The sequence below is a fragment of the Drosophila santomea genome, chromosome 2R (genome assembly GCF_016746245.2).
Source record: "Drosophila santomea strain STO CAGO 1482 chromosome 2R, Prin_Dsan_1.1, whole genome shotgun sequence".
NCBI classification, from domain to species: Eukaryota; Metazoa; Arthropoda; class Insecta; order Diptera; family Drosophilidae; genus Drosophila; species Drosophila santomea.
In genome coordinates, this window is record NC_053017.2 from 6414566 (window position 1) to 6427679 (window position 13114).

Sequence of the window (13114 nt, forward strand, 5' to 3'; positions counted from 1 at the left end):
TAAGGAATTGAAAACATCTGAATTTTTCATATTTTTCTATATTTCAACGTTACAGTTGGTGATTTCTAAAAGTAATTTTATGTTTTACCAGGGTTATCTATTTTCCTAGCATGCGGCTATTCATGCACCCATTGCATCGAATACAATCTCAACGCCAAGACTGCCACAATACACAAAAAAGGCACATTTATTTATAGGTAACATAGCCGAGTCTAATAAGCTAAGGCTGGATTTTTATCATTTCCCCTGACATAGTGTAATATAGGAATCAGCATGAAGATAAGCAATTGAAAGTTAATCCTTGTTATAATTGTTATTTTCTTGGTTTCTTAGTGTCCTGATAGTTTTTTCCCTAAAGTGAAATAACTTAAAGTATCTGCCATTTAACCTAAAATAGCAATCACACATGTTTTAATAATTGATTAATGTAACGTGAAATTGCTATTGCGAACGAGGTCTAATTGGGTTATTTTTTATTACAATAGAACAACTAAAAAAATAACAATGTGTCCTTTAAACCACTTCGTTTTCATTTCATTTGGTATTTTCCCTTTTCGGTAGGTGCCTTGCAGGGAATGGGCTTTATTTAAAGACTTGTTCGGTTCTTGTCGATACAAGAATATTGCTAGAGCTGTAACGTGACATATTTAGACTTTAATTTCGATATTTAACTTGAATACTCAGCAAACTATAAACTCCTTACATGTTGCTTTGTATTGGCAAGGAATTTTAATGTTCCCTACTAAGAGGTAGGAATATTTTCAGAATCCCTCCTTTCTTCACTATTCAACTCTGCGATTCTGATTCATATGCTGTCGCTCAGGTTCCGCGCTTCATCCATTTTATTGGTTTAATTTTGTCACGTTTCGAGGGGAGAAAGTGCTGCCAAAGAAAAGGGAGATGGAAAATATCTGGGAAAAGGGCAGACAGGCAGGCCGGTGAAAGGTTCTTGCAAATCATTTCCATTTCCATTTGAGTTTCCTTTTCTTTTGCCTCTGCGAATAAATATAAATAGCGAAATTTGCCATTTTGTGCAGCGACTTTAGAAAGTTTTCAACGAAAGTTTTCGTTGGGCAATTGGGTTTTTATATATTTCCATTTTTTGGGTAAGAAACTGTTTTTTCCGGCACTCAAATCAATTCGGCGCAACTGAAGTCCTTAAAGCTCCAAATGATTTAAGGATTTGTGTGCATTATAACGCATATCCTTTATATGAAAAGGTAGTGAGGTGAGGTCAGGTGGAAAATTCAAGGGGAAAAGGGCAGACGTCGACGGTGACCCGCTGCCAAGTCAATAAATTCTCATTGCCTAAGCCATAAATCAGCATCATGGCGCGCTAAGTGTCATTTTTTGTGACGTTTGGATGGCTTTTTACCTGGTCAAACAACAGGGGCGGTTCCAATGCGCTGGGGCGTGGCAGGCGGGGATTGAGGGAAGTTTTACACTGAAAGAAACACAGATGCCAATCCTTTATAAAATAAGTTTATTATAAGCAAAGGGCCAGCTATCCATTCCTAGTTAATACAATTCAATAAAAACAAAAAGAGTAAAAATTAAAGAAAATGTTTTCATCCACTGTTTGTTTCCTGTTTCCCAGTGTAGATTGGCGGAGAATTGGATCTGTTACTGGCAGCTTCACAATGCGCGTTATAATTTACACCGGGCCAATGGCGAACGGCAGTAGCAGCCAGCCGCCAACAACCTCAACCAACTACAACTGTCATTTGACCTTAAGCAGACTTCGGGTTCTGGGGGGCGGGGGTGCACAGGGGGAAACGGTGGGGGGGAAGGTAGTCTTTGTTGCGGTTGAGGTTGGCTGAATGGGGTGCAGATCCACACACTTCTGGGCGTTATATAGTACCGTGATATATTTTTCACCTAAAAGAGCAATTGCTTCATTTGAAAATTGTCAACTGACAAAGGGGAAACGAATTGGCGGGAGATATATGGAGACGAGATGTCGTAGGTGGTTTGTCTTAACTTCTTCGGTGATGGATGCCATTCAACCTCAGTTGTGCAGCAGAACATCCGTTGAAATGTTGCAGCACTCTCAGCAATGAGATGGAAAAACGCTTACCTGTAAGGAGGATAATTTTATTAAAAATAAATACCTTATTGGTTTTGTTCAACTAGTTCGCTCAACTCCTCCAGCTCACTCAGCTCACTCAGCTTTCCTGAAATCGATGGACTGTAAAAGGACTAATAAAATGTTCCAATTAAACCAAATGCAATCAATAAAGGACACAGGCGCTGGCAACTTAAAGCTTTACGCTTATTGAAAGCCCATCTATCTGGCTCTTACTGCCAGTCGTGCCCCTGGCAACACTCGCTCTTCATTCTCCTATTACTCCAGGCAGCTGCGTTGATTGCCGTAACAGCTTTTGAAATTAAGTCGCTGCAAGTCGGCTATAGTTGGGGCACGGGAATGGGGCGACAAGGGTAACGATTTCAGTACCGGGGGACAGTTCCCAGAACGAGGAAATGAGGCTCAGAGCTAGCTCAGGCCACACAGAGAAAATGTGTGATTCAAGGTGCTTCTACACTATTTGTATCTGACTAATGCTATTGGAAATCATAACTACCTCTAGGTTAGTTATAATAATTTTGTAATTAGGCAATCACTATAAGAATATTTGACGTAAAATAGAACCGCACTTCAAACTTTAAGTCTCTGTGTAGGTCCACACACTAGCACAATTGACGCAATTGCAGCGATACTTTGATTTTATTTCATTTGCCGAGAACATCTGAGGGTATGCCATGGGTGTCAGGGTCGGGAAATGAACGGGGCAAGTCTTTGTGGCCCAGAGGAGGGGGCTGAGTATAAAATGCAGGCAACAGAGGAAGAGATGAAGAGCCAACCGGCGAAACAGTTGCCAATAAAAATTGCATTGAAAACGCTTAACCAAGCAGCGTGCATCAAATTGATTTCATGCTCCTCCAACGCTGACTGTAGTTTTACAACGTGCATCATCCTCACTCGCGCAGATAGCGCGATAGCGCGAGTCCCAAAAAAATATGCTACGCTTTTCCCGAGTCACACAAAAATATTGTCTGTCAATATTCGAATACCGCACATCGCAATCCACACCACCCAAGCCCCAAAACGTGGCGAAACCAACCCAAAAACCATTGAGGAGCGAACGGTAACGAAATGTAATTTTTGTTTTCCCTTCGCTTTTCCACCTCCCAATCTCACCGCGTAAAGCGCTGAAGCGAAATAAAGGAAAACAAGTACTAACATTTTCCGGGTGGAGACAACCAAACTACGAATTGTATTTGCTCTGGTCATTTCAACTGGTTGGAATCTTTAATTGCACCAAAGCAAATACAAATCTTATTTACTTTTACTCAGTTGCAAAAGATATTTTTGACACTATTAGTTTTATACTGGCCTAAAAGAGCCCTCAAGAGAATATGTTCATATTAAGTATATACCTTCATTGTACTTATTTTAAATTTTAAAAACTTCAAATTCGGAAATATTGGGAACATAACAGCCTTCGCAATAATAAACTTAAAGAACGTTAAGCTCGCTTTACTTAAAAGTAGAGACTTACTCTAGCCGAGCATTAAAGTGCGCATATCTGGAATGTTAGATATATTTTTACCAAAGTGTTCGTGCCACTTTTTAAGGGTATTAAAGGGGGGAAAGCAAAGATGGCATGCGTGAAAAACGTGAAAATTGCCGCCGCTGTTCTCGATTTTTATACTCAATCCCTCAATCAGTGGCCTTCCCACCCGCTTGCCCCCCGGTTCGATCAACCAATTCATGGCGCCAAAGAGGGAATCCAGTTATCCTGGCATTGAGAACGGCGCATGCCTTTAAACTTGTTATTTCAAGGATATGCACAGCGCTTTGGTTGCAAACCGAGAAACAGACAGGAGCTGACTCCCGAAAAATCTGACAATCGCGGCTTTGGCAACAATTTCGCTGTGTTGTTGCCAGATTTCTTTATCTGCACATAAGCATCGAATAAGAATGAACTACATACTACAATCGAGTTCAGAATAATAGTGGTTTTACTTAAAACATCAAGCCAAATTTATTCATATCAAATACTTTTAAATTTCAATTCAAAAATTGTATTTATTTTGTACGTATTTTTAAAGTGGCCACATATTTTCGGGAAATTTATTTTTATACTTACTATTATATTCTAGCAGCCGTACGTTCAAACGTCTATACAAACTAGCTTCTTTCAGCATCATATCTATTCAATTTGCAACTCTCAGCGTTGTTTGGCATGTTTAGCAGCTCACTGAGCAATTTGGATACCATACCAATGCCAAAGCAGTTGCCAATTGCAATGTGAAACTCGCCAAAAAATGCGCTTGATCCAAGCCGAAGGATCAACTTAAGGCACTATCGTATTTATGGGAAAATATTTAATATGCTTGTTCAAGGATTAAGGTTGGTAAGCTTCGCATATCTTGCTCTTTCTTTTCGCCCAATCCTTTGTTTTCAAGTGCATCTGACATTCGTAAAATTTCATGTTTATGACAAAAATAATATTTTATATGCTTCGAAATGCAACGCAGCTGGATTCGAAGTGCAGTTTGGCATTTTCACATCGGGAGGTATGTGCTTTTTGCTAAATTGTTAGGGGAGAACATTGTGTGCATTAAAACTAAATACGGGGAACTTGTTCGTTTGTGTTAGGTAATAAAAATTGAAATATATACCAAATGTAATTTACATCAGAGAACTGCAGCAAGCCACCGGCACTCTAAGTGCACCCGCTTAACACCGGGTGTCTCAGCACCTGGGTGTTTGTAGACACTCTATTTGCGGCGATATCAAATACCCGCGTGTTGCCTCGTTGACGCACAAGCCACGATCGCGATCGATCGGCCGCTGGTACTTTTCTGTATTCATAAAGTTTGTATGGGTGGAAGCGAGACGGAAGCGAGAAATGAAGGGTGAAAGGGAAGACCCAAGAAAAAGGTCGTGCACATGTTGTTGCGTTTTAATGTATCTAATGTCTTAGCAAATAACAATTTTATATATTATTAAAAAATAATATTACTTAATTAACAATATTCTATATCTATTGTTCTAGCTGACATCAAAGTGAAATTATAAAATTGTTAGTAATATAGCTGAAAGTACTACGTTACGTTACTAAGTGCTAAATACTAAATAATACTAAGTACTAAATACTGAATAATACTAAGTACTAAATACCTAATAATACTAAGTACTAAATACTGAATAATACTAAGTACTAAATACCTAATAATACTAAGTACTAAATACTGAATAATACTAAGTACTAAATACCTAATAATACTAAGTATTAAATACTGAATAATACTAAGTACTAAATACTAAATAATACCAAATACTAAATAATACTATATACTTAATACCAAATAATACCAAAATATATGAGCCCCTCTCTGCGCTTCTCAAAAGTCCTACGTATGTAAGCAAACAACTTTTTTGATGCTTTTTTTTAAATACTTATTGTGAGTGAGTGGTGCAATGATTTTATGTGGCAGCAGGGGATATCAATAATGTGATTTGAACCTACTGGAGGAAGTGCCTGAGCTAGCTTTTCAGGAGCTACAAACAGCTCTGACGTGAAAGGGGTGAGTACCTGGGGGGGAATGGAGAGGGACGCTTAACTTTCTGTTTTTTTATTTTTTTATAATTTTAAAAAGAACAATTATACATTTATAAAGTTAAATAAGGGAGACAAATATTAAAAATTTTAACAAAGCAACGTAGAGTGCCGCATTGGTTCGTGTGCGCGCACACCAGGGTGCTTGCAGACAGCCGAATATTTTGAGCGGGTGTTTGTAAGTACCCGCGATGTCCGGTGTGATGTGTCCGCACTCAAATTTGTTGAGTGTGATTAGGGTGGCAAAAAATGGCACTCTTGCAGTTCTCTGATGTACATACTATTTGGAAATAAAAACAAAGGAGTTTACACCTTATAATAATCACACCACTGAATTTATGAAAGCTGGAATGCCTTCCATAAGTATTTATACGGCAATTATAGTTAAGACCCGACTATTTGCAGCCACTTGTCAGCGACAGGTGATTTTGCACCTGTTCATCACACACGCACACCACATCAATCAACCCACGAAATGAAAGGGATACCCAACAACAATCGTGTGGCAACCACAAATTGGTTCTGGCAATCGAAGGCTAATCGAAGGAGGTACTCGGATGTGGGGCTGCTCGAGTGTGGTGGCATCGTTGAAGTGTCAATGGCAACATTCCATAAAGCTCAACCAACACTCCTTCCTGTTCTTTTTCTGCACCCCATCTCTCCAACTGAATTTGATTTAAGACCAAACTACTACTAGATTTTCCACGATGAACACAGAAAAAAAAACCTGAAATAGAACCCAGAAAAAAACGCAACTGGAGTGAAAAACTGACACTACTCAAACACAAACTCACACATACAAACTCGCATATAAGTTCGGCAGATACGCATACATAGTCGATGGGCGGTAGGGGCGGGCGTTAGAACTAGTGGGCGTGGCGCGTCAAAGTCAGTCAAAGCGAAGGCAGAACCTTTAGTCAAGTTTGAAAGATTGATTAGTTTTTAACAACTTGTGACTGGGAGCGGGAGCGGGGAAACTGGGTTGAAAAAGGCGGCGAAGGATATCGTTCTAGTTCTGCTTATGCGTTCCACTTCACCGATTAACTATGGGAAATTAAAGAAATGTATAAAGGTGAAACTGAAACTAGTTCGACAAACGTATTTGTGAGTTAAACGTTTCTTAAGTTTTAGTTGTATGACGAATGGGCTCTTCCGTATTTTTTAAAAACTATTTTTCGCAGTGCATAGGGTGAGCTCAACACGTGCGCTGAATTAACCCAGACTGGATTGGAACTGGGGAACAGACATTGGCAGTCCGAGAGTCCTGGGAAGGATATTTGTCGAACCAGGAAGGCTGAATGGCAGCAATTAGCCACAAGCCAAGCAGGCCACATGCAAAAATGTCAAAGAAACTTGGATAAGGACTGTTCCACCCCCTGTGGCCTGCCATAACTCCGCATTTCGATCTTGGCTAGAAAGTGTATTTTAAGCCCCCCAGAAAGTGACCACGTAAATCACGCTGCACTCCCACTTTCACTCCCATTTGAAATGCATGTGACATACTCTTGCATTTACGGAGCTGCATACGGAATCACATTTGATATTTGCATGCGAAATGTATTTGCGCTCCACGAAGCACAACAATAAACATTGTAAATATATTTTCCCCGCATTCTTTCCTTGTTTTTCCCAGCGTTTCCAATTTTATTTATGTTTCATGTTATTCGTCCTTTGCTCTTTTCTGCCTTCGGTTGTCGCTCATCGTTCTGCTGGTGTTAGTTTTTATTATTATAGCATATATTATTCAATTGTCGACCAGGACCATTTGAAAAAATGCTCTGTTTGCCCCGGTTGGTGAAATTTTTTTTTTACATTGGCCGCAGAAAAAGCAAATCATATACAATCACAAAAAAGTGACCAGAAACAGGAAACGATTACATTTAACCCTTAAATCAATCAGGTTGAGTGATTTTTAGATGGCTGAACAAGAAGCATTTAAAGATATATTAGGTAAATCACTTTTGGCGAAACATTACTTAAATAAATATAGATTTAAGTATTTTTAATATTTATATTTACTTGTACAGTCAGAGCGTTAAGAAATTTTCTGTTAACTAATTATCATTTAATTACAAAATAGAAAGCTATAGTCGACTTCCCCGACTATCTGGTACCCGTTACTTAGCTAGTGGAAGAGCGAAGGAGAAATTTCATCACTGACATTGGTGCGTGGGTTAACAAATTTGCGCTGCGTCTGTTTCTGGAGTCTGCATGCTGAATCTCAACTTTCTAGCTTTATAGTTCTAGCTTTTATAGTTCCTGAGATCGCGACGTTCATACGGACAGACAGACGGACAAGCGGACTTGGCCAGATAGACTCGGCTATTGATCGAGAATATATATACCTTAAACACTTCCTTCTGCCTGTTATATACTTTTCAACGAATCTAGTATACACTTTTACTCTACAATAACGTTTATAAATAAATATAAAGTAGTCTTTATTTATTGTTCTCGAAAGAACTCGTTTTGTTGATTGCATACCCATTTATTCCTTAACATTAACAGAAAGTTAGCTAATTAAAAGGTATCTAATAGTCGCGTCCTTCGCGTTTATAAAACGCGTCATTCGCTGGAAAATTTCAAATTGCACCAGCTTATTAAAAAGGAAAGGCAAAAGCACTGAGCGTAAACCGCTTCCTCCATTTAGTTGATTCAACTAATTTGGTTAAGTTCACATTAACTTCACTTGCAGCGGCGGCAACAACAACAACATCAATTAGCATCACGTGTTGCTGAGCAAAGTGGAAAATTCAAGTAATTGGAAAAAAGAGCGGAAAATAAGGTCTCAGCGGACCACGGCAAGAGAAACAGATCCAGAAAATAGCCTGGCCAAAACCCAAGGAGCAGATTCTAATTAAATTCGCGCTCGCACTTTCATTTAAGGAAATTTACAACGTGGCAACTGCAAAAGGGAGGCGCAAAGGTCGATGGGGCGTGGGCCAAAGTTGAAGGCAACATTAATTGCAAATCCGCACAGGCCACACAGCTAGTGGGGATATAAATGGGTGGGAAACCAAAGCCGAGCCTTGTCAACCGGCGATGTCCTTTAGCGGCACATCCTTGACCCGCTTTGCGCTCTCTTTTCCGCGCCGCAATGCCGCAATATTAAAATGACTTTTTCTTACTTCATTTCATTGCATTTCATGAACAATTTAAGCCAATTGTGCAGCTCGTAGTCGCTCGTACTGCCCTTGCACACAGGACCCTATAAATTAATTTCGTAGAACGGTTTACTGCAGTCACAGAAACTGGCTAACAGAGTCAAGGAAACTACTAGCATGGATCTAATTTAAATACATAACATACATACATTGACCAAGCAAATTAAATCAATAAAGCAGATTTAAAGCGAGAAGAGTTAAGTTTAAGTAGGTTAGGTTCTTCTAAATGTTAACAAAACTAAATTTTACTTTACTTAGAGCTTGTTGGTAATAAGTATAAATTCAATTTAATTTTCATCTCGAAATCAAAGTCCATGCTACTAAATTCGCACAATTTAGCATTGAAATGAATTCAATGACTTGCAGGATATATTTTGCATTTATGTATACGTATAAGCCATATACATCATGTCTGGGACCTCACACGGTTTTTAATTAAATTGGAGCGGCGTCTTTCGTGAAACTTAACACGAAATCTTATTTACACGCCAACCGCAATTTAATGTAGCATACATTTCAGCTCGCCCGTGCGGCAACCTTTTTATTTACGACTTCAATAACATGAAACGCGCCTACTTGTGTGGGCGAGGGGCGTGGCTCTGGATGGGGGTGGTGTGTTAGTGTGCATGTGTGTATTAGGAGAGAGCGTCAAAAAGTTATTAAAATGTTCCAGCTTTGAGCCCCAGCCTTCCCTCATTCACTCTCGCCCACTGTCTGCGACTTATTTATTGGGGCTCCGCTCGCGACAGGTGGTTGCCCCACCAATTTACTTCACTTGGCCACATGTTCTAAGTGCTGCGGTGGTGTGGTGATTCAGATTTCTGTGAAGCCGCCACAGCGCGAAAAGGCGAAGATTTCAGGCAAGTAGGGCTAACGCGTTATAACGCTTAAACAGTTGCTGCAAGCTCTGCAACTTAATTCAATATTTAATATTTTACACAAGCCGGCAAAGAAAAAGAAATCCCACCTTTAAACCAACAAATGAAACGAATCTTTGAAGTTATTTTGCAACATTATTGACAGCAGAAGGCAACATTATGACGGCATTTTCACCAGGAATTCCATGTGGCTTAGTTGCACCTGTCATCTCTTTTGAATTCGTATTGACCTCAACCCTTTTAACTGGTTTCCAGACGTGACACAAAAAGATATTTGCACAGCACTTGCAGCTAACACAAAAATAACACACACACACACACACAGACGTAGGGAAGTGCCATTGAAGTTGGCTTTTCAATTGCCAAGAAAAACTTTTGCCAGAAGTTCACTCCTTTCCTCCGTTGACTATTTTTATATAATAATTCTTACTTCAAGCGGACCGAAGAAAGAGAGCGAGAATTAAAATAAACATCGCAAGTCCTGTGATATGCATATAAACAGTCGTGGGCAACACAATAGAACCATTTGCATTGCTTAAACATATCAACATTGTACAAAATCAGACCTGCATAGGTGCTTAAATTGTATATCTGTTTGGTTTCACAAAACATGCTTGTGCGTTTGGATAAAATGGAAAAAATGTGGGCCAGAGCCCATAAGTATTTGTGTGACCACCATTGCATAGTTCAAAAAAAGAAGTTCGAGTTGAAACCTTCTGCAAGGAATTTGAATATTTATAAAGATTTTTGCATTTTTGGCCGAGAGAGAATTTCTTCATTGAAAAATTGTTTATTTGCTCGAGTCGAACAACTGCCAGAGATCGTCAACGCCGCGGGGCAGCAGGGGGTTAAGGGGATGTTGGGGTCTAACAAAACTTTTGCCTAAGTCATGCAAATGCAACTTTGAAGTTGTATTAAAAAGTTCAAGCTCGTACCTCTTGTGTGCTCCGTAAAGTTGGCCATATTATGCGTCCTAGCGCTGCAAGTCTATTAAAAATTACTTGTACATTTTCCACAATATACAATCGCCACCATGGGTTAAAGCTGTCCCGGCAATTTGACGGCACGAAAATAAACACCAAACTTTTTCACAAGTCCCATGTTGGAGTCATTTTCCTGTGGAGTTTAAGAGGCGTTTCTGGATGGCTGGATTTAATAGTTTTGGGTTCAACAGTTTGCTGTTATTTTTTGGATTTATGCTGGGAGTTCAAAAACGTCAAGTTTGACACTCACAAAAGTTTTATGGGTTAATTTGAGTTGAAACAACTCAATTTGGCGAAAGGAAAATCTTAGAATAATTTATTTCAAAACATATACCTCAATCTCAGAATACTGTTCACTATAAATGCTATACAATATAAATACAGAAGTGTACACTGTTAGATTGCACAAAGTCAGCTCGAAATATTTTTTCTGGTTCGTGGACAATTACTGAAAACCTAAAAACAATTTAGCACAAAGCTACCTAGAGCGCATGATTCTTACACCTAGGCTAAATAAATATTGGATATTTATACAACAAAATCTATAGCGACTAGCTGGCAACTAGAGCACGACCCATTCAACACTTTCAATTAAAATAAAGCACGGCTTTTCCGCCCCATCCATAAACAAGCGGCAAACAAACGCGCGTCGAAAGGCAACAAATGCGTTTAATCAAACAAGCAAGAGATCAAAAAACTGCACAGAAGGTATCCCCTCCATTTGGAACGGGAGTGCATCAAAGCTGGGAGGGATTTTGGGTGCGAGTCAACCTACATAGTGGCCCCGAGCAATGGGAGAAGAAAAATAGAATGCGATCCGGGCATAAAATGCAGAAAAATCAAAAACCAACAAACAGCCTGGGCAAATATTTGTCAACTGTAATGAACATTTCATATTTTGCCCCCTGTTTTCGCCCCCTCGCTCCAACTCGCATTTCAGTGCACGCTTTTAGAATTCCTCAGCAACTTCATCACCAATGTTTTTCCTGCCTGCTTTTCATAGCCCATTTTCTTTTCACATGCAAAAATTGTGTTCAGAGTCCAGAACTCAATGAGCGCATAGGCTCTCACACCTTCCAACCCAGTTTGTTCTCCGCCTGCCGCTCATGCGTTGCACTGAAGCACAATCCGCAAATTGTCTATAATAATATATATTTTGTATACAAAATAATTAATTTTTTGATTGGGTTGTTGAAAAAACGAATCATTACTTTCATAAACCTACCTAACCCTTTTTGTAGCTATTGCTATTATGCATAAACACACAAGTGTATTTTACACATTAATATCTGTTTAAGAATAGCCCCAATTTCGGTGCAGTGCATCCGTCTCACGTCGTAATAGAAATGCGACAAAACACATGTTGCTGTCCCGCAGGCAGATTTCACCAATTCCCCACCGCTTTCTCCTTTCTCCTCACGCTGCGTGGCACGTGTAGACAGTCGCACACACTCGAACACACATCCATCTGTGTGTGCTAGCTGTTATCACTTAACAACACAAATCGGTGCGAAATACGTAGCCAGATTCTAATTTATTTTCAATTTAAAAAGGTAAATGTGCCAAGCAGCAGCAGACAGAAAAGAGGTTGGAGAATGAAGTATAGATGGATAAGTGGGTGGTGGTTGCTGGTTAGGTGGTTAGGTGGTTAGGTGGTTAGGTGGTTAGGGTGTTAGGTGGCTAGGTGGCTAGGTGGCCAGGTGGGTGGTGCTTGGGCGGTTTCATGGGCCAGCCAACAAGCAATTGCCCCGAGGCAAACTATTTGAACACAAAAATTGTTGCCAGCAATTTTTTTAGCAGGTGAGAGGCGATGGAAAAGGATGCTAAGAGTGGAGGGAAGGGGGAAAGGGGGAAAAATGTGACACAAAGCAAATGTTTGTGTGAAAAGCAGAGGCCTCTAGCAAATACCAGCCAAAAGAGGAGGTGGACCCGCAAAAAAAGGAAGGTTGAAAAAGAGGTATTACCAGACATCGGGATCAGCCTTTGAGTGCTGTGCAAATTGTTTAGCTGGCCGTCAGTTAGAGAAATTAAAACGCTGTGCACAATTTAACTCGCAGAGGCCGAGGCAAAACAGTATCTCTCCACTTTTGCCAGCTGAGATGCGTAGATGCAGTTCGAGATTTCAGTTGGCTGCTTTGAGATATTTCAGGCAGTTGCCTGTTAGCATGTTTGCTTTGCATTGAAATTGCAGCGCAACACAAGGAGGATGATGCATCTTTGGGATGCTTCTGACACAGGAGACTAGACTAAAGCGGAGGACATTTGTATTCCAGTCGCTTAAAATTAGAATCTAACTCCGTGCTTCAAAAGTAAAGAAGTCTTTGCGAATCCGAAATTATTAAAGTAGGGGTAAGTGTTGGATAAATATAATAATATGACGAGCAAAATGCCTAAACTGATAAGCAAGTGCCAAGTGTCGCCCAGCTTTTCAGCTTTTATTTTACAGATAATTCCAAGTAAAA

At 39.8% G+C, this 13114-nt stretch overlaps 1 long non-coding RNA gene across 1 annotated transcript; it reads right to left on the minus strand.

Annotated features, from left to right (window-relative positions):
• Positions 1-1466: 1466 nt before the first annotated feature.
• Positions 1467-10876, minus strand: LOC120446621. The gene is made up of 2 exons (XR_005615874.1): positions 10605-10876; positions 1467-2077 (listed from the first exon to the last, which is right to left on the minus strand). It is a non-coding gene; the product is annotated as an uncharacterized LOC120446621 (long non-coding RNA).
• Between the last annotated feature and the right edge of the window lie 2238 nt (positions 10877-13114).